Source organism: Bombus flavifrons, unplaced genomic scaffold, assembly GCF_040668555.2.
Source record: "Bombus flavifrons isolate JBK064 unplaced genomic scaffold, iyBomFlav1_principal scaffold0078, whole genome shotgun sequence".
Taxonomy (NCBI): domain Eukaryota; kingdom Metazoa; phylum Arthropoda; class Insecta; order Hymenoptera; family Apidae; genus Bombus; species Bombus flavifrons.
In genome coordinates this window covers 71,154-97,215 of record NW_027184823.1, presented here as the reverse complement: position 1 = coordinate 97,215, position 26,062 = coordinate 71,154, and the positions used below count along the sequence as shown (strand labels likewise).

The 26,062-nt window shown below is 36.8% G+C and overlaps 1 pseudogene; it reads left to right on the top strand.

The window, feature by feature from the left end:
- Window positions 1–1,033: 1,033 nt before the first annotated feature.
- LOC138189488 (angiopoietin-2-like) lies at window positions 1,034–12,493 on the top strand (annotated as a pseudogene).
- Window positions 12,494–26,062: the final 13,569 nt, after the last annotated feature.

Here is a 26,062-nt window from a genome sequence, read left to right as displayed (position 1 = left end):
GAAGAGAAGAACGGATAGATCATCGAACTTGGAAGAAAACGGAACAGGTGTCATACACAACATTCAGTGCGAAGTGCGCGTAATCATCGAGATTCAAAAGAATTAAATAATGGTTCTGATTTTGTCTGTGGAACAGTTGCGCACATATAAATACTACAAATTGATACGGTCTTTTGTCTTTCTTTTTTAAGTCGTTTCTAAGAGACTATACTAATTACTCATTTACCGTGTTTGTGTGTGTGTCTTCATCAAGGGAATGTCAATGTTCGTAATGACAACGGTCGTATATATTTCGATCAAGGCGGACGAATATTAAAAGTAGAGCGAAACCAACAGAACAAGTAATGATTTTGCTACAAAGAGAAAAATGAGAAAAATATAGGATTCGCTTAAGTTCATCATCTCATCTTATCCTTGGTGCGTATACGGTGATCAAAGTGTTATATCGAAGAGGATCGGGATAAACTCCGCTGTGATCACTTTGAACATTCGTTATGATAACGAATTGTTATGAAACAATTTAAAATTGGTAATGGCGAAAGAAAGATCTTTTCCTGTTTGTTGCAACTTGTAATAGTCGTGTTTTCTTTACCGAGTGTTTCGTGATTTGTGCTTCGATCAAATTGGTTTTGTTCCAGTCGAAAAGAACATTTACATTCTCGCGTATATATCTTCACTTAGAAACATTATCGTTGGTGAATTTACTTATTGCTTTGTACATATATATAAGCGTTGAGAATGAATGGATGTTCGGCTTAAAAAGAAGAAGAAGAAGAACTTGCATGCGAACAACTAACCGAACATTAAGTGATCTTCGTCGGGAGTGCCGTGGGTACGTGAATTTTTAAAATCGCGTATTTTTCTTCGTTCCGTTCTTTATTTCTGCCGTTCTCTCTTTCTTTTACTTCTGTTCCTTCTTCTTCTTCTTTTGCTTCTTCTATTTCTTTTCTTCTTCTTTTCTTTCTCCTTTCCCTTTTATACTTCCTCGCCATTGACATTGCCGTCAAATATACATTCACTCCCATATCTTTCATATTCCTTTCATTCTCTGCGATTGTTCGATCATGAGAGAAGCTGTAGTACTTGCCACATGTTTATTGGGTATCGTGTTTGCTGGAAGTCCTAGACTACCCAGGTCCTCTGCCGATGAACGTAATACCCGTAACGTTAGTAACAATGGAGGCAACATCACTGGAAACACGATACCGATACCCAGCCGCAATTCCCAACGAAATAGGTAAGTTGGCATAAAAAACAATAAAGTATATTAATTAACATTGTTTTTTTTGTAAAGATCGGAAGTTGAGAACAGAGTAAAATGACAGGCATCGTATCACTTAAGTTCATTCGATAGATTGATCGATGATAAATATCCGAGAAGACTAATTTCTTCTTCTTGTTTAATTTTGTGAATAGCATATAGTGTATAACATATATGTGTGTGTGTACATATTCACTTAATCGTAGTTGACCAACGGACAGTCTGTCCGTACAGCTTTTCTGTGTTTCCTGCGCGGTGAAAAGTTAAAAAATCGAATAATTCTTCTGGAATTTGTTATTCTGAAACAAGTACAATTTAATTGTGATTTGCTCGTTTGCGTAGCAAATTTGTACCACTTAATATTAGGAAAATGAAAATGAGTTATTTGTTTAGAACGAATGTGGTAATAAAAGTAACGCCGATTCAAATAAAATTGGTTTAAGTTTAATGCTTTGATCCGATGACTTTAATCGTAAGAAATTGAACCAAGAATTTCCGTTATTGTACTGAAACAGGTTTATACTCGCCTTTTTCTTTCGCTTTCTCTTTCCATCCTCTCAATTCGTGCAGCGTGTAGCAGCATACATCTACAATCTGCAGTATATAGCTATAAATCCCTCGTCGTCGTGTTGTCTCGCCTTGTGTTGTCGTTCTATTGGGGTTCATGCTAGACTTTCCCTTATGTAACTTCGCAGAACAACGCGAAAGGTGTATGATTCTTAATAATAGTAGCGGAATTGCTAAAGAATATTTTGTCACTTATGTAATAGAATTTTATGAATTTTATCGGATCGTTGATTGTAAACCTTGCTTTCTTTCTAGAAATTACATACTGGTTGCCTTCTCATCTCGCTTTCCACTTACGTGTCTATTACATATTAGCCAAACTATCTTTTCTTTTATTTATTTACCATTTCATTTATCGCTAAGAACTTGTCAACAATAACGAGTCTGTTAATTCTTGTATTTGATACACCTTCTTCTAACGACACTGCACAAACCACAACTAATAATTAATTAATCGTCTAATTAAACTGGTAGGCAGAAGCTACACCGAGATTATCTCGGTTGTCTAGAAAATTGTTTTGTTTTAGCATCTACAACGTTTTATTTTTCAAAAGCAAATCTTTAATCTTGATTAACTCGAATAAGTCGATCAGTTCGGTTTTTGTGTAGATCAAATAACTTTTGGCGCGTAAGATCAATACAATTTCGACAATCAGACTCAAATTGCATAATATAATACGATATTTAAAATAGTATGAACAGTCAACGAGAAAAACTCAACATCTCCCTTCGCGCGCGCATCATTCTCTTTTTCATGCTTAAGATTTACATGTGTATGTGTGTACGAGTATAAGATAACAAATACGAAAAACCATATATTCTCTCTAATGTATGTGGTAACGTATTAGCTGGCATATACACTAGTGTTTTCCTTCTAGTCTATTTGAATTAATATTTTTTCAGGAACAAATTGATAGTAAAAATATTTTTACATATTATATAAAGCGACTTTGAAACAATTTTCCCCTGATGCTTTATAAAAGAAATACCGATTAAACGAAAAACACAACCTTTTTTCACATATCGTTTTATACCTTGAACGCTATTTGTTGGACATGAAAAAGTTTCAGTAGAACTTTGTGAGTTAATAAAATAATCTGTAAAATGAGACTCGTTGCGTCACGATAATCCCAATTTTTATATTGTAAATTAGTAAAATGTGCGAAAAAGTACATTTTTCATAATCGATTTGTCAACTTCACACGGAAACGGGACATTTTTAATTTGCGATAAAGAAATATGGACTTATTTCGGAATCGGTTTATTAAATCCGAGCTTGTATGTTATCTTGTTGACACCTATATTTTGATATGCAAGCGTAAAAAAATTTTTGTAATTATTTATAGAGAAGCTCACCCTACCAATTTCGACGATTCTCAAATATGTGGTAGAAATCAACATTTTGAAAAACTTTAATATATATATTACTCCAGCTCGACTTTGTTTTCAGAGATATTTGTAAAAAAGCTGTCTTGTACCCCGTTGTCCATCCGTAGTGGCATATGTGTCAGTGTATTTTCTGTTTATGAACAAGAGTCTTGGGTGAGTTTAAAGGTTCCATGCACAATTGCGTATTCGAGGTTGCAAGAAAAATACCTGTCATGTCATAACTTATGACTCAAATAATTGATATTATTTTACAAAATATTTTATGTAAGTGTTGCCGACCTCCTCGTGGTGACTGGTTTTTAAAGAAGCTAAGCTCAATACATTAATGATATTCATCTTTAATTGAATTGTAAGACACAGACATTTCTTAGAACCTCCCATGTGCAGTTGGGCCACGGAGCTGTATCCCGGTCTCGGCCCACCTTCGTTCGTATACATCATATGGTATACACAATAAACAGAGAATAAGCGTCAGGTTTCGGTCAGGTCACTCTATCTGGTCGCTGGAAACTAATACGAGCGCATACACTGCCACGAACGTACAATTATTACAGGCAGTACTACTCACGGTAATGGTATCGATAGTTTTTTTGCTCGCAATATCTTGGAAACTATGGCCGACAGACTCTTGCATGTATAGGAAAAAATTGTTCAAAATGTTGAGTCTTTACAAGAAAATTAAACGTATTCAAAAATCACTTAAATCTAGTTTTCTAGAACTGTAAGTTTCTAACAGTTTCACTGTAAACATTTTATTTGTAAGCCTGCATCGCACTGTCTTCATGATTATCCATCTTAAGCGATCGATACCAATCGGGAAGTAGATATATCAATGTCAGACTCTACCAAAAATAAACATAATATGTAAATAGATTGCAACGCGAAAAGAGACGAGAGACAAATTCATTACAAGTTTGATGATACCTTTGCAACACTCCTATATGTACGTTTACGCTTACTTACATTTACGCATAACAACTTTATCGATATTAGTTCTTAATAAATATTGCTTCTGTTGCCTAAGAATAACACGAAGGTTGTAGACCGACGTAATAGGAAATTCGTAAATGTCAGGATACATGGACGGGGGGGGGGTATACATATATGTATACACGTGTTACATCTACTACCATTAGTCGTTCCGCTAGAATCATCATGGTATTCGTCTCGTAATTTGTTACCTTTATTTTTCAATCTTACGGAAGTTATCAGTTGTGGAATGTCGTCCGTTGTAAGCGCTCGTTGTAATTCCGCTTCCACCTTTCAATAGTCGTTGTTAGTTTTTGTTCGTTGGTTTCGCTGCGGAGTACTTTTACACTAGAGTAATTTCGATAATATTCATGCCCATTTTCGTTATAAGCTGGTTAAAAATGTGGATCAAGTAAAACAATTATACAGTTATAGCTTAATAAATTAAATTAAAACATGCGTTCTATCATGTATGTTTATATTGTAACCTTTCTTTCTCTCTTTTTTTTTTGCAACGTCATGGACCTTATATGATACAATTGTATTTGAAAGAATAACGACATTTTCTGTTTTCTATGAATCGAAGGACCGATATCTATAATAATTACGCTTATGGTATCAATTATTCTTATTGAGACTTATTTAAGAGGAGCATTCGTGAAAGAACAAGGTCTTATTATTATTTAAGGTAACATTATATAACGATGTCGGCATAATAATTGAAACAACAGAAATATCAGCGATTAAAATTACGCGATACGTTTGAGATGATAGAATTTTATAATAGACAACTTCATTTACATATAGATAAAGTATAAGATATTAATCTGACAATTTGATAATTAGAAGGAAAGTAAAGAGAACGATTTTTTTTTGCTTAGGAACACGAGACCTGTTTATTATTATAATTTGTATAATCATACGTACATACTATACTTGTAGATGAATCGGCAATAGCTGGAACGAAGTAGAAATTAATAGAATAAAATTACGTTTTAAATTTCATTCTTCAGTTAGAATCGTTCAAGTATATGTGAAGAAATCAGTCAGAAGTAAATCTCGTCAGCACCAAATACATACTTGTATAAATATTTGTTTCTCATTCAGCCAATCGTAACTACGACAGTAGACATAGTCGATCATCGATCGCATTTAAGCAATACTAACCTCAGCTGCCTATACAGTTGATCGAATTGTGAACCATTTTTCAAACAATCAGTCGACGATACGTCGAGCATGTCGCACTGCAGCAGCAGTATCGTCGTGTTTGTAAAGATCTCTCGATCAAAAATTTTACATAAAGTTTATCTAACAACTGGGTTTGATGGATGTGACCTTTGAGGATACTTTGTTTTATCGCTCCTCGATGAATCTGGCATTAATGATTGTAATATCGTAATTCTAAAGAATTAAAAGAGATAACTCAACTTTTTATATTGTAAAAATGAAATAACTTTGCCCGAAAGAAGCTGATAAGTATCATAAAGTATTTTTATTATCGGAAAGGGTAAAGTAAACATAAGTTAACTTCACAAACTTTTCTATTATATATTCTATTATATATTCTATTATTCATTCTATTATATATTCTTACGATCATGAAAGGTTTCGTCTCATCATATCAAATCAATTAAATAGGATTTAAAAAGTATTCCTTACTAATAATTCTTATTAATCACTTGTCATTAATTTTTTTAATTCATTTTTACGTAGGAATAATCTCATTATAGCACGTAGGACTATCAAACTTGCAACGAGCGGGCGTTTCAATTACAAGGCTACAGGGTCTCGGCCGATTGCTCTTATGTGCAATGTGTAATTTTAATAATAATTGTAGATGTTCATCAATTTGAAGAAAAAAAGGAACAAAATTTCGATTTATCCGTATTTTAAGCACAGGTGTACAACGTCAACGTAAACTGTAATTTACATGAAAATATTTAGAAGATTTAGAATATTAGCGAAAAAGTAACAGATTCTAATATATTATTTAAACAATTCACTATTTCAGTCGCCAAGAATATGTTAGCGTTCATCCGGAGTATTCATCCACCAGTGAACTGGTGTAAATACTCTCCGTTTTTCGTTGTTCACTTTCACTGTGGAGGAATCATCTATCCAGCGATCCTGCAACGCGAAACAGTACAAGTTTGGCTTTATCTATGCGAGAGCCATAAACTCGCATACATACGTATAGGTAATATCATCTTGCCCGGTACACAAAGCTGCCAGCAACCTAACCGATACCAAGATAAAAGGTAGCAAAGGTATTTTTACGAATATGTACATATCTCGAAAGCTACAGCCGAGCAGGGCCCCAAACATACGTAGGAAAAAGTTGTTCAAAATCATGATCCTGACAATAATATATTTGAAAATCATTGAAACTGGTAAACGTAGATCTCCTCGTTCGAATAATTAATAATTAGGATATTTTCCTACTCTCCTTACAAGGTATATTTATCGTATCTGTATATTTAGTAAAAGCGAGTGAGTAAATATTTGCGAGTCATTTTCTTTCTGTATATATTTTACTATAATTCTACATTCTATAATCATTGCATGTTACATACTATATTTATATATAATTATTATTATAAATTACATTTTTATTCGACGAATAAAGCCAGAGTAAACCAGAGAATACACACACGAATACGAATACGAATACGAATATCGCGTGTGCGTTACGAAAAGAGAATAAATGATAAAATTTACGAAAATATGTTGTAATTCTTAATAATGTATATGTATGTTAATTATTTAAGTATGTTGATTATCGTTCAGTAGTCGTGTACATGTGGTAAAAGTAATGACAACAATGCCGTTATATTTTACATTACATACAATTACATACAAATTCTACAAATTTAGGCATTACACTATAAAGTTTACAGATTTGTAAGATTCGAAAGGACCGTAATAACCATGGAGAGTACGACTGTTGACCTACCTATGGATTGCGTAAAATTACAGTTTACATCGTAACGAGAGAAAGGATACATCTGTGCAAGTTGTTTCAGATTCAGCTTTATCTTAGATCCGATAGTATTTTATATAAGATAGAGCAACATTTTCCTCATTTATAGCAATGATGTATCGATTATCAATATCGTTTAATTTATTTAAAGAAGATGAATTAATTTTGTAGCTTTTTATAATAACTAATATTAATCAAATTTGATAATTTGTTCATATTTTGAAATTTCTATTAATTGTTGAGATAGTTAAGATGTAACGAATCAATGGATGAACATTCTTACTTTTGCATTACTCCAGTGAAATGAAAATTTCTTAATTGAAATTAAAACGAATTTCATTCTTTGATCGTAATACTCTTCGGTACTTTTTTTTCAGAGAGCAATACCTCTTTAACGTTTTCGAGGTTATAGTTTCGACTTTGGAATCAAAATTAAAGCGCATTGAAAATTTGGACAAAGCGGTGGAACACTTGATGAGAAGAGTGGAAGCTTTGGATTCACGCGTGAATGATAATATCGATAAAACTGATGCAGTTATTACAAAGCTACGAACATTAGATCTAAAACTTTTCAATTCTCATCAAATTGAATTTTCTTCAACTGAATCTGCATACTCGACAAAAAGGAGCGATGATAAAAATGACAGTGAAATCAGAAGCGGTACGTATGTATGTATGTACATAAAATGCTAATACGTAAAAACAGAAATTCGTTAACAGACGTATCTATAGAAGAAGAAAAGAAAAAAAAAAAAAAAAAATATTGGACTGATCGACTCGGTTAGAACAAACATGGATCGCAACTACAAATTGTCGTTTGAATTGTATTACATTTACAGCCGGTTTTCTTTTATCTATATCGTTTACTTAACAATTGTATTTACGTGTAGTTTATAGGTACCTACCTATATATACCTATTGTATAGGTATATACCTACATATGTACACACGTATACAAGCCTGCTTTCCCTGTATTTCCCCCCTCCCCTTTTTTCGTTCTCTTTGTCTCTTTTCCATACTTTTATCTTTTTACTGATGCTTCTTCTTCTTTTCTTTCTACGGTTGCCATTCGCTGTTCAAGTTTATCGTATAAATTGGCATTTATTTGGCAAAACAGGTCCGAAATTGCAGGCAATCCATCAGAAGCGAGAAAATCCATCATCATCCGATTTCACTCTTGGTGAAAAATTATTGTCACTTGATCAAAAGGTATCGGATATAGATAATAAATTGATCGATTTGAAACATCAATTGGATAATAACTTGTTACAAAATGACGACATAAATGCCGAAGCCAGCGAAAAAAGCCAGTCAATGTATGAGCGTAATCGAAATCACTAAAGCGATGAGTAATGAAGTAATAAATCACATTACGATCGAGATAGAAAATTTAAGGCAAGCGACAAACAATATGGACAGAAAGTTACAGTTTCACGTAAACTTGGTTTCCGATCGTTTGGGAACTATTTACAACATGATGAGTGACGTGCACGATGCGATATTAGTGAGAGGAAGTACGAACGGTCGACCGGCGTTCAACGTTACAACAACAACAACGACAACTACCGAGCCGCCTCCACCAAGGCAGAGTAAAATCGATCGACTCGTCGAACAAATATATCCAATTGTTGACTGTATCGGAGAAAATGGATGAAGTCTGGAACGTCGTGGTAAGCTGAGAAGATGTGGCTAAATTGTTAATTTCACTGTTTACCTGCCGTGTTAATCACGTTGTATGACCGCATGCACAATTTTACATGTCCACTTGACGGCATTCCATATAGATAGGTATTATACTTTTTTCGACAGGTTGGCACGAAAAGTTCCGTGGACGATCTCTTGCCAAAATCCGATGAATTACTTACACAAACGCAAAGACAAGAAAGAGCGATCAGTGAAATTCATGCGGATTTAAGATCGAAAACGAATAAGATTATCGAAAATTTAGAAGGAGTGGAGAATAGACTTCGAAAGCAGGAGGACGATGTAGCTAGCCTTGCTCAGCGTCCAATACCTGCGGAATTGCTGCTAGATCCCACGATCGATCGCCTTGTCGAATACGACTCCAATAGGTTAGTTTTCCTTCTTTGATACTTTATTCGCTTGCTTTTATTATCATACACCATGTTACGAAATAATATAGAAACCAAAGGCATTTACGACGTTGTCAGTTCCATTCCATTTTTCGAGAAATAATCTTTTCTCTCTAATAATAACAGACAATGTACATACGTATTTCTATCTTTATCTGTTTGCTTTGTTCCGTTCGATGAAAAGAAATCTTTCGTTTCGTGTAATGTGAAAGAATCGTATTTCGAATTGATTGCATCTGTTGTTAGTAAATATTCCAATATATTATTATACATAGGTATATGATGCGTGAAAGAACGATGTAAAAGAATATTAGTAAATAAATAAATAAATAAATATGTAGAAAGTGTAGCGACAATATACTACGTTCAACTAACGAAACACCATTATTACATTGCTATGTAATTAATTATTATGTTTCATGTAGAACGAATTTCTTTCGATTCACAGATACGTTGAACTCTCTGATGACATTGCAGTTGAAACAACCGTTTCACCGGTCAATCCGACTACCATTGTTTCGTCTGTGTCGATGTCCATGTCTTCCTCGACCTCGTCGAACGCCGTATCGATCAATAATTTCATTAATTCAAGCAATATAGCTGGTTCCACTAATTTCTCCAACTCGACAGCCAATCCTTCAATAGGCTCCCCATTATCACCGAGTTCGCAGCGATCATCGTCTAAAAATCGTGGTGTTATATTTCCAAGTGTCAAAAACAAACCAAGTACAGCAAATTCCACCTTTACCACCGATGCATTCCTTAATTACAAAGATGTTAAGGTAATAAACAACAAAAACATTTTCAACCCGTACCAATTAACGTCACTGGTAATCGGCACCGTTCAAACGAATTAGAAACAGTTTTTATATAGTATTTTATATTTTTCTCATTTCTTCTTTGGTTTTTAACCGACCAAAGTGGAATAATCGAAATACCGCATGACTTTTATGTAAACATACTTTTTTCTTTCTTCCTCTCTCTTTTCTATAGTTTAGTTACCTTGTAAGACCCTGTAAGCGAATAAGCGAACGAACGCGATGAAACGGAAGAAGATGAGAGAGTAAACGTAACAACAACGCTGCTGTATTTCTATGTGAAGAATGTGTAGACAAGGGGAGGCCCAATTACTACGGAAAAGGGGGGATTGTGTAGGGAGGGGGAAGGGTGAAGGGGTTGGAGAGAGAAAGAAGGAATCTTAAACATATGCATTTTATGCATACACAGTATAGTTAAATCACTTATAGAATACACGACATGCCTACGCATATGCCCACCTTCGTTCACGTACATATCGTATGTGCTATAACACAAAGAAATGTTCAGATTTGAAAAATTTATTACATAATACATCGATTAACATTCTGAATGTTTCGTTTAAACGGTCATTTTAAAGTTGCTCGTAATTACTCGTCTCGTCAAACCGTAAATAACACACAAAGTCACTATAATGTACACATGTGCATCACGTACAACCATCAACTTTGAAACGTTCGAATATGGCTCGTAAAAAGTCCCTGTCGGTGAAATTTTTATTAATCCTTCCTTTATGGGAATTTTGAAAATCTATACCATATTTCTAGAAGAAATAAAAGGAAAGAAAGAGAAAAGTAGTTTTTACAATACGATTGTATAATTGAAACATTAAATATGTATAACAATATTGTAGAAAGAGAGAAAACTACTAATCTATGTACGTAATATGTAACAGAGTGAAAAATCTACGCAAGAAAAAGAAAGCGTTATTCCATATTATCAATGCTTACAAACACGATAATACATGTACATATTGTTTAACGTTACAGGACTATTCATGTGTTGATTTGTTAAATGCTGGCATGAGAGATAGCGGTGTCTATTATCTTCAAATTCGTGGAACAACCTATTGGTTTCTCAAGGTTTATTGCGAGCAGGATATCGCCGAAGGAGGTTGGACGGTAAAACAGAGATTCGTCCAAATACTATAATATGTATATACGCGTGTGCATCATGCATCGAGATAAAACTAGTGTGATAGAACGGGCTTTTTTTTCCCAAAAAAGTATATTTCGCAATGTAGAATCAATGTAGAATCAATGTAGAATCGATAGCTTATACTCTTAGGTCGTTACAGAAAAAGAATAACTGTGCGTACAATAAACAGCCGCGTTCGTTGGTAAAAGATATTTAATCTTCCTACTTCTTTTATCTCATAATTCGAAAAAGAATTTCCACTTTTTCCTAGGTTATTTAAAGAAGAGACGATTTCGGCGAGCCAAGAGAAAATTTCAATCGTGATTGGGCTGATTATAAAAACGGTTTTGGTGATCCTGCTCGAGAGTTTTGGCTTGGCAACGAAAACATATACATGTTAACTAACAACGAAGATTACATGCTTCGGGTGGAACTCGAAGATTTCGAAGGTAACAAAAGGTAAGAAATATCAAAATTACAATTGCAACTGATTTTGGATGCGAAGTTTTAATGTCTGTGTAGAATAGATCGGAGAGGATTTCAAAGACGATTTTCTCTGTACATTTAAGATATAGAACGTTTCGGAACATCCGTATATCCGTGCGCATACAAAAATTATATATCTATGTACTTTCGTTTAGGTACGCACAGTACTCTCACTTCAAAATCTATTCAGAAGGAGAATATTATAAATTGGAGATTGACGGTTACGACGGAAATGCCGGTGACTCATTAAACGATCCATGGTACGGTTCGTACAATAATCCGTTTTCCACGTACAACAGGTAACACGTTATTTCTTCATTTGTTAGAATGCATGAAATGACAATTTCGGTTATGTGAAAGCATAGAGCAAAAAGCATTGAAGAACGGATAATATCGGATAGATTAATCGTAATAAGAGTCAACTATTCGTTCGAGACGATATTTCATTTCACACAGGGACAACGATAGGTCATCGCTGAACTGCGCTTCCATGCTAAAAGGCGGATGGTGGTGGAAATCGTGCGGACGAGGATTAAACGGTCTTTATTTGAACGATCCTCAGGATTTAACCGCTCGACAAGGTATGATTGCTTACAAAATAATGTCGTCACGTACAACCAGCCATTCATGTTTCGTATTATCCGTTTAATGACAAAAGACAATTCTTCCTATCTGTTATTTAATAAAAGGTATCGTATGGTTCCGTTGGAGAGGTTGGGATTATACTTTGAAACGTGCCACGATGATGATTAAACCAAAAGGACCAACAACAGCAATGATATAGACGATTATAACAATAACAATAACAATAACAATAACAATAACAATAACAATAACAATAACAATAACAATAACAATAACAATAACAATAACAATAACAATAACAATAACAATAACAATAACAATAACAATAACAATAACAATAACAATAACAATAACAATAACAATAACAATAACAATAACAATAACAATAACAATAACAATAACAATAACAATAACAATAACAATAACAATAACAATAACAATAACAATAACAATAACAATAACAATAACAATAACAATAACAATAACAATAACAATAACAATAACAATAACAATAACAATAACAATAACAATAACAATAACAATAACAATAACAATAACAATAACAATAACAATAACAATAACAATAACAATAACAATAACAATAACAATAACAATAACAATAACAATAACAATAACAATAACAATAACAATAACAATAACAATAACAATAACAATAACAATAACAATAACAATAACAATAACAATAACAATAACAATAACAATAACAATAACAATAACAATAACAATAACAATAACAATAACAATAACAATAACAATAACAATAACAATAACAATAACAATAACAATAACAATAACAATAACAATAACAATAACAATAACAATAACAATAACAATAACAATAACAATAACAATAACAATAATAACAATAATAACACTAATTAATGAGCACTCGGCTCCGGAATCGAAGTGAAACGGAAACGACTCACCCAGATGACTCAAACTACCAACTGGCGGCTTCATCCCACAGAAGTCGACTCGGGGATTGTTCTTGGGGCTGGTTTGCTTCAAGTGTAAGGCGGAGGGCCATATCGCACCAGCTTGTCCGCAACAACAAGACAGAAAATCCAGCCTCAAGAACAAACCCCGAGTCGACTTCTGTGCGATGAAGCCGCCAATTGGTAGTTTGAGTCATCTGGGTGAGTCGTTTCCGTTTTACTTCGATTCCGGAGCCGAGTGCTCATTAATTAAAGAATCCGTAGCCTCGAAATTTTCCGGTAAGAGAACGACTGATGTAATAGTAATGCAAGGAATCGGGAATACCTGCGTTAAAAGTACGTCCCAGATTTTGTCCGTCGTACGTATTAACGATTTTACATTGGAGATAGCTTTTCACGTCCTTGACGATAGTCATTTAAAGTACGATATTATGATTGGTCGCGAGATAGTAAGATTCGATGTAATCATTACGCCCAACGGCCTCGATATCCGCAAAACGAAGACAGTCAATGCTTGCCATAAAACCGTCGAAAATGAGATTGATTTTGATAAAGTAGACACCGAAGTATGTGGTAATGATAAGAGCCGATTGATTTCTATTCTTAGAAATTCTTTCTAGGCCAGTTAGAGATTCGAATAATTGATCCCAACATCACCGTACAAAGAAGGCCCTACCGACTCAGCGAGGAAGAACGAAGAACAGTGCGAGAGAGAATCAGCGAGTTAATCGATGCAAAAATCATAAGGCCCAGTAATTCGCCGTTCGCGAGCCCCATGATACTCGTGAAGAAAAAGGACGGCTCAGATAGACTGTGTGTAGATTTTCGAGAGTTAAATAAAAACACGGTCGCGGATCGGTATCCCCTACCCCTCATCGCGGATCAGATCGCGAGATTGCAAAAGGCCAGATACTTCATTCGCTTAGACATGGCCAGCGGGTTTCATCAGATTCCCATTCATCCTAATTCGACGGAGTATGCGGCGTTCGTTACACCCGACGGACAATACGAGTACCTAACCATGCCGTTCGGATTGAAAAACGCACCTTCCGTTTTTCAGAGGGCCATTCTCAATGCCTTAGGCGACCTTGCGTATTCATATGTTGTTGTTTACTTGGATGACGTTCTAATTATTGCCGACTCGATAGATCAAGCCCTAGAAAGATTGAACACCGTATTGGATACCCTCGCAAAAGCCGGATTCTCTTTCAACTTTTCAAAATGTTCTTTTCTAACGACCTCGGTACTTTATTTGGGGTATGTAATCCGTGACGGAGAAGTTCGCCCCAACCCGGGTAAAATACACGCCCTGAGCTCTTTACCTGCGCCAACGACCGTCACACAGCTCAGACAATTCATAGGTCTAGCCTCTTACTTCCGAAAATTCGTCCCTAAATTCTCACAGATAATGAAACCCTTGTACGCGCTTACTTCCGGTAACAAAAGCATAGCTTGGACGGATAAACATGAAAAAATAAGGCAAAAGGTAATTTCCGTCCTGACCGAAGCACCGGTGTTAATGATATTCGACCCCAACTACCCGATAGAACTACATACCGACGCTAGTTCTGAAGGATATGGGGCTATTTTGATGTATAAGGTCGAAGGTCAAAATAGAGTAGTAGAATATTACAGTAAAAAGACTAGCCCCGCGGAATCTAGATACCATTCCTATGAACTAGAGACGTTGGCGGTTGTAAACGCCGTCAAACTTTTCCGCCATTACCTACACGGTCGAGAATTCCTCGTTGTCACTGATTGGAATTCCCTGAAGGCATCCAGTAATAAGGTACATTTAAGCGACAGGGTTTACAGGTGGTGGGCCTACCTGCAAACTTTCACCTTCGACATTATGTATCGGGAAGGCAAAAAAATGGCTCACGCCGATTTCTTTTCGTGGAACCACGTAGACTCGGATCACCGTACGATCGACAAAATCGCCGAAAAGGAAATCAATCTGGCCGAAATCTCCGACGACTGGCTCTTAGTGGAGCAACGTCGCGACCCCCAAATCACCGAAATCGTTGATAAGTTGCGGAACGACGAGCTTGCGGACGACATCGCGAACACCTACGAACTACGATCCGGCACCCTGTACCGTAAAATACAAAGAAGAGGCAGAACTCTCTGCTTGCCCATTGTCCCAAGAAGCTTTAGGTGGTCCGTGATCAGCCATGTACACCAGTCAATTATGCACTTAGGATGGGATAAAACGCTCGAGAAACTGTACGAGTATTACTGGTTCGAAGGAATGGCGAAATACGTTCGCAAATTCGTTGAGAACTGTCATGCTTGTCGAGTTTCTAAGGCTAGTTCAGGCAAAATACAAGCCGAACTACACCCACACCTAAGACCAGCATACCTTGGCACACGGTTCACATGGATATCACGGGCAAACTAAGCGGTAAAAACGACGCGAAGGAATATGTCATTGTGTTGGTCGACGCCTTCACCAAGTTCGTATACTTGCACCACACCCGTAAGATAGACTCCCTTAATACCATTAAAGCACTCATGTCCGCTATATTCTTATTCCGCAGCCCCTGCCGGATAATAGCGGACCAGGGAAGATGTTTAACGGGCAAAGAATTTCAAGATTTTTGCAGAGACAAACATATTAAACTCCACTTAATAGCAACCGGTGCTAGCAGGGCCAATGGACAGGTAGAGCGTATCATGGGTACGCTAAAAAATACCTTCACAACAATAGAAACGACCGGAAGGTCCTGGCAAGACGCGATCGGGGAAACACAACTGGCTTTAAATTGTACCCCCAACCGCGTGACTAAGTCGAGCCCATTGGAACTGTTAATCGGTAAAACAGCGAGACCCTACGGCTTGTCCGTACCCGACAACATCGAAGAAAGAGAAGTAGATATCTCCCATGTAAAACGACAGGCGATAAAATGTATAGAAGCAAGTGCCAAATACGATAAGGATAGGTTCGACAAAAATAAGGCTCAAGTAGTTAGGTTTAACCTTGGTGATTTTGTATTACGTAAAAACGAGGAAAGGAACCAAACGAAGCTAGATCCGAAATTCAGAGGTCCGTTCAGGATAGCAGAGATTTTGGAAGGAGATAGGTACACCTTAGAAACCTTAGACGGCAAAAGATCATATAAGGACAGACATGACAGACTGAGGAAGATGCCAGACAGCAGCATTCCTGCTGAGTTAGACGTCTACGATGATGACAACGACGGTGATAATAACGATGCAAGTTCACGGACCTCAGAGGATCATTAATACCACGTTGTGGTCGTGCACCCAGTGTGGTACTCTGCGCCTTCGTAATACGTAAAGTGGGACACTCTGCGCCCTCGTAATACGCCCAACGTAGTAACACGATCCAACAAACTGAGATTCACCCGTGTACGAAATCAAAAATGATCTGTCGTGTCGTTACGATCTGACTGATAACTCACAGAATGCAACTAGCACTTTGAATACAAATTATAACGCCACTAATTTTAGTTCTCTTTCATTTCCTTGCTTGTCAAACCTCTGAACAAAATCTCGTTGTCGAAATGGACCCTCGTCTTATTTGGAACGTTTAATTGAATGGTAAATAACATCAGTTACGTCGAGTCTAATGTTAAAAAAAAAAAAAAAAGAAAAAATTGCAATATTTTAGTTACACACGAGGACGTGTGATAGTCAGGATGGCCGTGTCGGAGATGAAAGGACATCGGAACCTTCCCTTTGGAACCCCGGGAAAATCCCTTAACACCGTAATCTAGATTCTATCATAGCCGTAATTAAACAATTGTCGTCTTTCGATCCGATTGTATTTGTTCAAGATTTGTGATAATGAGCTTGGGCTCGAGGCGATAGCCAGTCGCCGAACGTAGCCACGGTCACGGGATGAACGCTTTGCCTAACAAAGGTATAAAGTAATTCTATAGCTCTCCTTAAAAGATGATTGCCAGATGTCGATGCTTCTCCGCAGTACACTTTCAGCTAGCCTGAGGGCCCGTTATAAATCTTAAGATTTAGCTAACTAAAGTCCTTCAAACAAACAGTCTTTGTCCCAACTACGAGAAGATAGAGGAGACCTATTTTTCAACGAACGACGTCTCCCACGAGCAACTTTCCCTGGAGGGCGGCTAGCATCTTTTTCTAATCACCAATTTGGAGATTGACCAATTAGCAGCAACGTCAATTTCCCTTACTTTCTGAACGAAGACTATCCTCGACGAATCCGATGACCTCGTGTCCTTAGACACACCCCATTATAGTTTTCCTCTGCAGCATCATCGCGACGAAAAGTCATTCTCTCGTGAGATCGTATTAGCGACTTACTTAGCGTCTGTACGCTCGGTGGATATTCCACGTTTTAACAAAGAGTCCGACTTAGATTTTGCGAGCACGTTCATCCATCATCCCGTCGACCGCGGATTCGTTATTGAACCTAGGATCATTGTCACTAGTTTCTCGAGTATCTAATTACCACGGTTACTTGTCCAATTCTATGATAATCGTATCTGCACTAGTCAATCTCTTCTCTATTGCTTATCGACAATGTGTAATCCAAACGAAGATTCGTTTCACGCCCCTAACCCTATTTCCAATGTAAACCCGACATATAAGTTTAAAAAAGAATTGAAAATATTTAATTTACTTCGCCAAATCTACGACTTTAATAACGTTGATTGATTTCAATGCAACCTGGATATCGCATAAAGACATTCATAGGAGAAAGTGGAAGAAACTGTTCAAAAGTTCAGAGATGTGTACACGGTTTGCTTCATGCGCTGTAAATAATGTTACGTAGTTTTGCCATCAGCGCCAGTCTGTAGCGATGACGTTAAGTATGAGGTGGTATGTCGTGATAGGTGCATAAGGAATACTCAGATGTTTAACGAACAACAGTTTATTAAGAAACAATTTAACAGAAGAGTCAACAAATAACTATTAACTGTTAACTACTAACAATTGACACCGAGAGTTCAATCGACGCGTTTGCTACGCAATGGCACTGAGGACATTATTATTTAACGGCTCGAGACAGACTGCTTGTCCTTTTGTTCCGGATCGAACAGACTCTTCCCTTCGTTGCCCATCGATATCCCCCACTAGCGTGCGTTCATTAGATGTGCCGCCGCGGCTGGCACGTGTATGCTCTTCCGAGAATTCGGCGAAAAGAGCGTGAAGATATCGATCCCACGTTGGGCACGTCGGTGTCGCGCTTTGACAGCGTAGCGCTTTGTATCCGGAGCCGTCGGAAAGTTCCGTGACCCGTGCCGCCACAGTACCCTCTTACCAGTGATAACGTTTTTCCTTATATCTATGTCGCAGGTAGATCTAAATGTTAGCTTATCTAAGGCCTGCCTGGAAACGATCGGGAAAGCGAACTTTCCTGCCTGCGCGTGTAGTGTGATGAACTCTTGAGTCCCCTTCGCTTTGTTCGTTTCGGACACCAGGCGATGTTGTTACATTACGCTTTTCGGTGCTATGGTGTTCAATGTTATCGTCTAGTAAAAATGCGGAATTCAATCGGTTTATGGACACTATTACGTTTTTGTTGTTTATTTTAATCGTAAAGGTCTTTTTTCCTCGCTCTATAACCTTATACAGTCCGTAGTAGGGTGGTTGTAAGGGGTCTCCGATGGCGTCGTGGCGCAAAAATACGTAAGGCGATGTTTCGAGATCACGGAACACGAAGGTTCTCTTTTCGTCGTGTTGCGTAATCGGGTGAGGCCTGATCTTTTCTATTCGGTCTTTTAGGCGAGTTGCGCATTCCGAGTTGGCCTGTTGCTTAGTCGGTAAAAAGAATTCTGCCGGCAATTGTATGCCGGTGCCATAAACCATTTCGGCTGCCGTCACGTTCAGGTCCTCTTTAATAGCTGTTCGTATGCCTAATAGAACTATTGGCAAGATTTCTACCCAGTTGCTCGCAGCCTTTGGTTGTTTTAGTTGTTAACGTGGAATATCCACCGAACGTACAGACGCTAAGTAACTCGCTAATACGACCTCACGAGAGAATGACTTTCCGTCGCGATGATGCTGCAAAGGTAAACTATGATGGGGTGTGTCTAAGGACACGAAATCATTGGATTCATGGAGAATAGCCTTCGTTCAGAAGGTGAGGGAAATTGGCGTTGCTGCTAATTGGTCAATCTCCATATCGATGGTTAGAAAAAGATGCTAGCCGCCCTCGAAGGAAAGTTACTAGTGGGAGACGCCGTTCGTTGAAAAATATAATAAGTCTTTCCTATCTTCCCGTAGCTGGGACAAAGATTCTTTGTCTGTCTGAAGGACTTTAGTTAACTAAATCTTAAGATTTATGACAGGCCCTCAGGCTAGCCGAACATGTACTGCGGAGACGCATCGACATCTGGCAATCATCTTACTCGAAGAATAGGGTCTGCGTGTGGCGAGCCACGGGAGAGAAACCATTGGAATGTTTACTGTCGCGTGCCGCCACAAATATTTCTTTTAAGGAGAGCTATAGAATTACTCCATACCTTTGTTAGACAAAGCGTTCATCCCGTGACCGCGGCTACGTTCGACGACTTGCTGTCGCCTCGAGCCCAAGCTTATTATCACAAATCTCAAACAAATACAATCGGATCGAAAGACGACAATTGTTTAATTACGCCTATGATAGAATCTAGATTACGGTGTTAAGGGATTTTCCCGAAGTTCCAAAAGGAAGGCTCCGATGTCCTTTCATCTCCGACATATCTTTTACATCCTGTTAATGCAGTGTTATATCAAAACAATCACCCCTATTGTCTTAACAGAAATCAGAGGATCGATCAACTCGTGGTGTCGATTATTATAATCGTAGCGGGTATTTACGACACCCGTTGACGTGATATCAGGCGAACGCGTCTCCCCGCGACTGGTCGAAAATACAATGACAGACATTGTCGAATACTAATTGAATAAAATCATTTAATTTTCATAGAATTTGATATTTCTACGAGGAATCAATAAGTCTCTCGCATATAGTCTAATAGATCCTTTGATAGATCTAACGAAGAAGTACCTAACCGCGATTACAGCCAATTAGTACATATTATTCGCTACATAATTAATAACTGTATCACGTACATCGATGCAGGCGATATTGAAGAAAAAAGCCATTTTATGTTGTTACTATAACGAGTAAATTTACTCGTTCAACTTGAAAGGAATTAATAAAGAACCAGACTTTTAAGTAAGCATCCAGCAAGAATTTTAAATATTTCAAACAGAGATGTAGGTGTTATTCAAGAAAAAAGAACATTTTATTTTTTAATTAGCACGAGTAAATGAACAAATACCGATAATATAATATAACGCTTAATATGAATTTTATCTGTCTGATTATTTAATAGCTTAATTTATTTCACAGTAACGTCCCTTAGGCTCTGTAACGTCGCGCAAGACTTCTGCACGCTATCCGGCGCTGCTTGACCGCCGACGGTCTACGCACCGTCCTTCGACCCTCAACAAATCCAAGGAACCCGTAAAATGACAGCTTTTAATGCTATTGTTTTGACATATGTCGTCAATTTACGGAATAAGCTCCATATCCTAGAGATGCTTTTTGTTTATAGCCAGTTTAGAAAGGCCCTTGGATTTACTACACGCTATTAGGAAACCCGGAGAAAGCTGGTAGTGGCTTAGTAAAAAACGAATGTTTAATCACCGGGAAATCCAGGTTTTCCGTTAAACAAGACATCAACTAGCAACATTGGTAGGAGGCTCCATCCCCTCTAGTCATTCTTTAACATTGACTTAAAAAAATGGACATCATAGATCGTGCCCTCACCCTACTCACGAAAAGTGTGAACAACGAATCCACGTCCTTCATAAAAAGGGAACACCCACACCGAGCTTTCTTCTGTAATCCTACGAGAACGACCTACAGTTTTTCTACAACATTCATCCTGTCGATTACGAGGCTACTTCGGTTGCCTCTCTTACTCGTTCCTTGACTAGGTCATATCTTAGCATATCGTCTACGTTACTGCATATCAGTGTAAAAGTGTTGAAAATATATAAAGTTATAGCTCTGTTAATCACAGTGTTATACTTATTCAGACCACCCCTATTATCCTAGCCGAAATAAGGGGATCGATCTATCCGCGGTGTCGATTCTTGCAATCGTAACGGGAATTTACGACTCCCGTTGACGCGCACTCTCGCAAGCGCGTCTCCCCGCGATAGGCCGAAAATACAGGCTCTTTTCCCTTTTTGTTCAAACTAATCGATAGTCGAAAACTAGTATCAAGGAGGTGTGAATGTAGTCTTAGTTTGTAGAAACTATTACAATGATAAAAATGGATATCGTATTAAATCGTAAAAGATGCCAATTTACGATAAAAATTAAGAAATCGTTCAATTTGATTTTGTTACAATGGAAAAACCGTCTCCTGCTATGTCAAAAAATCGTTACCGTTTGATTAACAAATCGACGTCTTGTTAAGTTATATAAGGAACACGGAAGTCGCGCGCGAGCTCTTTTGTGCCTGAAATTACGGAGAGTGAACATCGAAGAAGAACATAAATATCAGGTAAGTAAGAAAAAATATCAAACAACAACATTGTAACTAGTAATTTATAACGTCTAAACCATTAATTTACAACACTTAAGCTATTAATTTATAACATTCAAGCCATTAATTTATAACATTTAAGGAATTAATTTATAACGTCTAAACTATTAATTTATAACATTTATACTATTAATTTATAACATTCAAGCTATTAATTTATAACATTTAAGCTGTTAATTTATAACATTCAAGCCATTAATTTACAACATTTAAACTGTTATTTTATACATTTAGCCATTAATTTATAACATTTAAACTATTAATTTATATCATCTAAGCCATTAAATTATAACACTTAAGCTATTAATTTACAACACCTAAGCCACTAATTTACAATATTTAAGCTATTAATTTATATCATCTAAGCCATTAATTTATAATATTTAAGCCATTAATCTAAAACAATTCCTCCATTAATTCTTAACAACTATACCAATAATTTATAACCATATTCTCCCATTAATTCAAAGTAATTGTGCTCTTAATTTATAACAGTTGTACCATTAATAGGAAGCAACTCTACATTCATTGATTTAAATCAGTACCATCAATTTGTAGTGAGTGAATTAATGATTTATATTGTTTTATTTTATTAACGAAATCTTTCAGGTCCCTGGAGTGCTACTTTATTTCTATATAGCATTATTTTTTAATTTTAAATACAGTACTTAATTTCTCATTTCACTATTTTGTATAAAAGCAGTGGTAACGCAGAGTGTAATTTTAAGATGTAATTTTCCATGTCTGCTAAAAACCAACGAAACAACACCATATTCATGGAATCAAGGAAGCAAGTGTAATTTAACCGAAGGCAACGACATCTTATCTGTAGCTGCACATGAGTCAGAGGACATTTCAAATCGTGTTGTTGTTTTGCCTCGGAGGACCAAAACCGTTAGATTACAAGTAATGTAAAAACAAATAAACTCCGGACAAAACAATGCCGCCGCTACAATGTCGCTTTATTATAAAATAATTTTACATCTCTGCTTCCAATGCGTAAAAACTCATATGTAAATGGGACCCGAGCGTAGTTATCTCCTCGTGGTGGGTCCCGGTAATTGGTATCGTTTTCCAAATAATAATACACCAAGTACTATTTCGAATATTAGTATAATTATTTGAAAACGATATCAAGCTAAAAACTACTTGAATATAGTCTGGTCTTGATTACCCAAAATAGTTTTGGTGATCTAGACTGGACTAATACACCCCCGTGGGACGTCGTGGAACATCGTGGGGCATCGTGGGACATCGCAGGACACCGTGGGATGCGAGCGTATTAGCTTTAATTAATCATAAGATAGATACCTATGTTATGTACATTGCAAGCTCATTCTGTACAAAGATACTTATCTATCTTGGAACGACAAATAAAGATCTCGTCTCTCTTGATCCCCTCGCTTACCATACTGGAAAAATTGTTCCCACGATATATCGGTTCGCGATCACTCAGTTCTTTCAAACTGTCGCGTGACGTACTCGCTCGCGTGTATTTCGGGTGCGTGCGGGGCAATGTGCTCCAGACAATTCTTCGGATTCGTAAGTCGCCCAAGGACAGCTCTGTCTTGGTGACTGCTCAACGTTTGCATCGGATCACGGGAGTTGTCGTCGTGCCGGTGATGCTTGCTAATCTGTTGGAGATTCAGTCGTGGATCTGCAGTCCTGTCCGATTGGTACTTCAGTACTCGGTCAGAGACCAGCAATTTCACGTCCTCCGTAATCCTGTTCGGCCCCGCGGGAGTGGACCCCACTCTTCAGTTGAGGTATTGCCTTCGTAATCCTGTTCAGCGGTCCCTCCCCGTGAGTGGACCCCACTGTTCAGTTGGGGCCTCGTGCCTTGGTAATCCTGTTCAGCGGTCCCTCCCTGTGAGTGGACCCCACTGTTCAGTTGGGGCCTCTTGCCTCCGTAATCCTGTTCAGCGATCCCTCCCCGGGTTCCACTTGTTCAGTTGGAGTGTGTCTAGTTGCTGGCCTATGTGCTGGATCCACGGCAGAATTACTAGTGTATCACTGGCATAATCGGTCGGCGCCATCGACCGCGACTCGTGTAAGTTTCGAACGGCGAAACAGGAATCGAGTTACGGTCAATTCTTGGGCTTTCCGTTGAACCTCGGGGTTATCTCGTGTACGGGGGTACGTCGCGTAGGTGTGTTAGTTCTTTCGAGAGATCGCGATCTCGTCCGTTTCGGGACAGTGTCAGTAGCTTCATTTTCTTCTTTTCGTTCCAAGTTAGATAAATGTGTCTTTGATACCGAATGTTGCCAGTAGGGATGCGAATTATTGTATATTTGTACTGATCGATGTAATCGTTGTGTGGGAGATACATGTTGCGTTACGTATGCCATGTTCTACGTTTGTAAAGATTCATGTTAGCGCTGCGTTCGAGATATGTGTTTCGCAGGTAGACTACGAAACAACTATTTCTTTACGCAGGCCCATAGTCAAGTCGTGTCAAATCTGGACATTCTGCCAATAGGTTGAATGTCGAGATCGATGTGTAGTGTTAAATAACCCATGGGCGGGTCTCGTGCGTAGTCACCTCCTCGTGGTGAGACGTGGTAATTGGCATCGTTTTCCAAAAATTAATCAGTCGATTAATCTTTGGAAAACGATACCCAGCCAAGAACTACGCAACAGTCCAGTTTGGATCACCAAAAGCCCCTAAGATCATTTTGGATGATCTACACTGGACTGCACTATTAATTTATAACATTGAAGCCATTAATTTACAACATTTACGTCATGAATTTGCAACATCTAAGTCACAAATTCATAACATTTAAGCTGTTAATTTTTACATTTATACCATTAATTCCTAACACTCAAACTATTAATTTATAACACTTAAGCTATTAATTTATAACATTTAAGCAAATAATTAACAACGATTAAACTATTAATTTATAACAATTGAAACATTAATTGGCAACATTTAAAACATTAATTTATAAGAATCAAACCATTCCTCGAGGAATCAGTAAGTCTCCCGCTAATAGCCCAATGCATCGATAGATTTAACGAAGAAATACGTAACCGCGATTACAGCCAATTAGATCATATTATTTGCTACATAATTAATAACTGTATCACGTACAGCGATGCAGGCGGTATTGAAGAAATAAAGCCATTTTATGTTACAACTATAACGAGTAAATTTAATCGTTTAACTTGAGAAGAATTAAAAAGGTACCTGACTTCTAAATAAGCATTAAATAAGAATCTTAAATATCGCAAACAGTGATGTAGGTGTTACTCAAGAAAAAAGAACGTTTTATTTTTTAATTAGCACGAGTAAATGAACGAATATCGATAATATAATATAACGCTTAATATGAATTTTATCTGTCTGATTATTTAATAGCTTAACTTATTTCACAGTAACGTCATCGACTGCACTTAGGCTCTTTTCCCTTTTTGTCCAAACTAATCGATAGTCGAAAACTAGTATCATGTAGGTGTGAATATAGTCTTAGTTTGTAGAAACTATTAAAATGATAAAAATGGATATCGTATTAAATCGTAAAAGATGCCAATTTACGATAAAAATTAAGAAATCGTTCAATTTGATTTTGTTACAATGGAAAAACCGTCTCCTGCTATGTCAAAAAATCGTTACCGTTTGATTAACAAACCGACGCCTTGTTATGTTATATAAGGAACACGGAGGTCGCGCGCGAGCTCTTTTGTGCCTGAAATTCCGGAGAGTGAACATCGAAGAAGAACATAAATATCAGGTAAGTAAGAAAAAATATCAAACAACAACATTGTAACTAGTAATTTATAACGTCTAAACCATTAATTTACAACACTTAAGCTATTAATTTATAACATTCAAGCCATTAATCTATAACATTTAAGGAATTAATTTATAACGTCTAAACTATTAATTTATAACATTTATGCTATTAATTTATAACATTTAAGCCATTAATTTACAGCATTTAAAGTGTTATTTTATACATTTAAGCCAATAATTTACAACATTTAAGCAATTAATTTATAACATTTAAACTATTAATTTCTAACATTTAAGCCATTAATTTCTAACATTTAAGCAATTAATTGACAACATCTGAGCCACTAATTTACAACATTCAAACTGTTGTTTTATACATTTAAGCTATTATTTTATAACATTTAAGCTATTAATTAACAACATCTAAGCCATTAATTTACAACATTTAAAGTGTTATTTTATACATTTATGCTATTAATTTATAACATTTAAGCTATTAATTTATAACATTTAAGCCATTAATTTCTATCTTTTG